The sequence below is a fragment of the Cynocephalus volans genome, chromosome 1, assembly GCF_027409185.1.
Source record: "Cynocephalus volans isolate mCynVol1 chromosome 1, mCynVol1.pri, whole genome shotgun sequence".
NCBI lineage: Eukaryota > Metazoa > Chordata > Mammalia > Dermoptera > Cynocephalidae > Cynocephalus > Cynocephalus volans.
Window position 1 is genome coordinate 273509931 of NC_084460.1, and position 4124 is coordinate 273514054.

At 42.3% G+C, this 4124-nt stretch overlaps 1 pseudogene; it reads left to right on the top strand.

Annotated features, from left to right (window-relative positions):
- Positions 1-1039: 1039 nt before the first annotated feature.
- LOC134363197 (beta-galactoside alpha-2,6-sialyltransferase 1-like) lies at positions 1040-2249 on the top strand (annotated as a pseudogene).
- The last annotated feature ends 1875 nt before the right edge of the window (positions 2250-4124 follow it).

The window sequence follows — 4124 nt, forward strand, 5'->3', positions numbered from 1 at the left end:
AACTTGGAAGTTTCAAATTGTTTAACTTTTTGATATAATGAGAATTTTTCATATTTATAAAAGCTTATGCATTTTGGAAACTAATCCAATTCCCATAATCTTCACCATACAGAAATATTAACATAGAGTATTGTTAAAGAAAAAAATATTCAATAACACTTGCTAAAACATTGTAAGAAAGACTGTATTCAAGATCACTGTGATAGGTATAGAAACCACTGCAATGTGATTTTGCAGTGGGGGAGAAAGACTGGGCTTAAACCCAAATACATAGTGGGCAAATGGGAGTTTAGAGCCAAGGAGCAGGGTGGGGGTCAGTGGATGAAAAATTACTAAGAGGAAGGAAACATCATGGGTAAGGAAGATTCTAGCTAAACCGATCTAACAGAATTCTTGCTGAAGACAGGCCAGGGTGACTAGACATCACTTGCAGGATGGCAGAAGAGGAAATCATCAGACATAGAGGGTGATAGGACAGTGAGACTATGGGTTATTTGCTAAACTGACTTAGCAGAGTCCTTGCTAAAGCTGGATTTTACAAGGAAGTGCACAGATGAGCCTAGAAGGTTCAGCATGACTAAAGACTGGTCAAGCAAAGAATCTTTTTCAGTGTCAAATAATATAAAAAATACAGGATATAAAAGGTTGCCAGCTACCCGATGGTGTGGGCAGCCAGTGAGTAGCTGCCCTCGAGCAAGCAGAGCAGCTGTATCCTCCACAGCCAAGGGTGCAGCGAGCAGGGCTAGAGCCCTCTGTGCAGAGCTCTGCAGAGAGCAGCCCAGAGTGGATGTCTCCGAGGCTGGCTGAAACAAACTGGCTCCCTTGAACCCATTTTCATGTCAGTGCTCTGAGATGTCTTATGATCATCCTGAGGAAAATAAGCTGTGGCCTCCAAATCCAATTAAGCAAACCTCACTCCCCTGGAGAATACCACTAGTTTCCGAGGACCTGGAGAGCCTGCAGCCCTGGGGGAATTAGCTAGAAGCAGCTTTGTTTTCCTGCTCAGAATGGAGTGGCTTCCCTGAACACATGTTTCATTATGATTTGCACCAACCTGAAGAAAATATTCAGCTGCTGTATCCTGACCTTTCTCCTTTTTGCAGTCATTTGTGTGTGCAAGGAAAAGAAGATAGGGAGTTATTATGATCCCTTAAATTGCAAACCAAGGAATTCCAGGCATTGAGGACTGGAGAAACTGGCCATGGGGTCTGTTCCCTGTATGTGTCCTAAAGCAGCACCCAGGACCCTCACAGGGGCAGCCAGTCCTTTAGCAGTCCCAGGGGCCCAGCCAATGCCAAACCAGAGTCCTCCTTCCAGGTGTGGAATAAGGACAGCTCTTCCAAAAAACGTATCCCCAGGCTTCAAAAGATCTAGAAGAATTATCTGAGTATGAACAAGTGCAGTGCCCTACAAGGGGCCAGGGCCAGGCAACAAGGTCAGTGCAGAGGCCCTGGGCTGCCGTCTGCAGGACCACATGAATGTATCCATAGTAGAGGCCGCAGACTTCCCTTCCTCTGAATGGGAAGGTTACCTATTGAAGGAGAGCATTACGACCAATGCTGGGTCATGAGGTAGGTGTGCTGTTGTCTCCTCAGTGGGATTTCTGGAGTCCTCCCAACTGGGTGGAGAAATAGATGATCATAATGCTGCCCTGAGGTTTAATGGGGCACCCACAGCCAACTTCCAACAAGATGTGTGCACAAAAACCACCGTGTGCCTGATGAACTCTCAGTTGATCACCACAGAAGGGCGATTCCTCAAAGACAGTTTGTACATGAAGAAATCCTGGTTGTGCAGTGCCCATCCATGCACCATTCAGATATCCCAAAGTGGTACCAGAATCCTCACTACAATTTCATTAGTAACTGCAAGAGCTATCGTAAGCTGCATCCCAATCAGCCCTTTTACATTCTCAAGCCCCAACGAAGCCTTGGGAGCTGTGGAACATCCTTCAAGAAATCTGCCAGAAGAGATTCTGCCAAACCCCTGTTCTCCAGATGCTTGGTATCATCATCATCGTCATCACGCTGTGTGACCAGGTGGATAGTTATGAGTTCCTTCCAACCAAGTGCAAGACCGATGTGTGCTAACACTATCAGACGTTCTTTGACATCGCCTGCATGTTGGATGCCTAACACCCGCTCCTCTTTGAGAAGAATTTGGTGAAGCACCTCAATGAGGTCACAGATGAGGACATTTACCTGCTTGGAAAAGCTGCACCACTTGACTTCTGGAGCATTCGCTGCTGAGCAAGGGCTCCCCTGCCAGGCCCTTTCATTCTTCTCTGTCAGGCCTTTTATGGCTGATTTTTTTGTCCACCCTGGTCTGGGAAGACCATTTTCCTGAACAATATGAGCCTGCTCCTTGCATTCTAGGCAGTCTTCTGTTTTAGGGCTTTAGGAGCCTGAGGGCAAACAACCAGATCCAGTCTTCCCTGTAGCCACAAAGAGTGTGTGAGCCCAAAGCCTCTCACCATACACATGCACCTAGTATTCTTCCCAGACAGCATCTTCCCCTCCTACACAGACAGACACAAGACCCACCTTTCCCACCAGGGCTGTCAAAGCTGGGTTTTGTTTTCCCCAACTGAATGATGTCATTCTCACAAACCAGCACTCTATATTGCTTGAAATCTGCACCCATATTAATGTTTCAGTCTCAGACACATCTGAAATATACCTTAGCTATTTCTGAATTACTTAAAGATTATGCAAAATTTTAAAATAAATGTGCTTTTAAAAAAATACAGAATATAACGCCTTAACTGTATTTATTAAAACGATCAATTTTTATCACATAGCTTTTGTTTACCCATGATTTGTTTCTATGTAGTAATCAAACATCTAGCAATACTCCCGATAAACTAATGTGTGCTTAAAATGGAAGAGAAAAAGATGACTAACAAAGGGGAAGGGTGGCGGTTCGATTTTGTCTTTTTTTTTCTAATAAAGCCACAGCCACCTAGTGAATAAAATATTGTTCTCATTCACCCTTTCTAAAGCGCCTTCAACTTTCTTCTAACCATTAGTGGGTCATAAGAGTTTAGGGCTTACAGCCAAGCAGAATATTAAAAAATAAAACAAACAAACAATAACAACTTCTTATTATCCCTATTTCTCAGTTTATTTTGAACTTAAAAAGAGGATGTCTACTTATCTCCACACTTATCAAGTTGTGTACATTAAATATGTCTAGCTTTTTGTATTTCAATCATACTTCAATAAAGTTTGTTTGTTTGTTTTAAAACAGGGCAAATCTTTTGGTTTTAGATGGAATGTAATAGGTTGTGACTGGCCAGAGTTCCCAATGCGACAACTAAAAAAGGACTGGATGAATTACAAAAATTGTTTAGAGACATAAGAAAACAGTAGAAGCAATGGAGACTAGATGAACAAAAATTCCAGAGAGGGCAAATCCTTTCAAATTGAGCTGGCAGTCATTAGAACTTTTTTTTTTTTTTTTTCTTTTGAGGACATCACTGAGACTTGGAACCTGCATAGGCAGGTCCCCATAATGCATCATTTTGATTCTCATTAACTGTTGCCCCTATACCAAAATAAAGTGTTTCTAAGTTTAAAAGACTCTACCTGTCTTGAGTTGGCTGAATCTTTCTCTTATTTTCATGCACTTGGTAGTTAACATATTAAGATATTTCTGTGTGTTTGTGTGTGTGTGTGTGTGTGTGTGTGCACGTGCGCACGTGCGCACGACGGAAAAGCTTCCTCTATGCCCTCTAAGGGTTCTCTGAAAATGAATTGACAATAGGCAGATTAATAGGAGAAAAAGGCATACAAATTTATTAATGTCCGTAAGCATGGGGAACTGCAGGAGAATGATAACCCAACTACCCAATGAGATCCAGATGCTTATATTCCCTTCTTCATAGAGAAAGGGACAATGGGGGAAATGTGACAATTTTGAAGGATAGTGAGTGATTTTTAGTGGGGATGAATGGGCCTAATGCTCAGACAATGTTTAATAAATAGGAATTGAATGGGAAGTTCCAAATAGTTTGGAACAATGTTGTTCATCTGGGCTCTAGGTACAGTGTTTAATTCTTAGTCTTTTCCTCTGTGATATGAGTTTTAATCTTCTCCAGTTAATGGAATTTCAGGGACAGGATC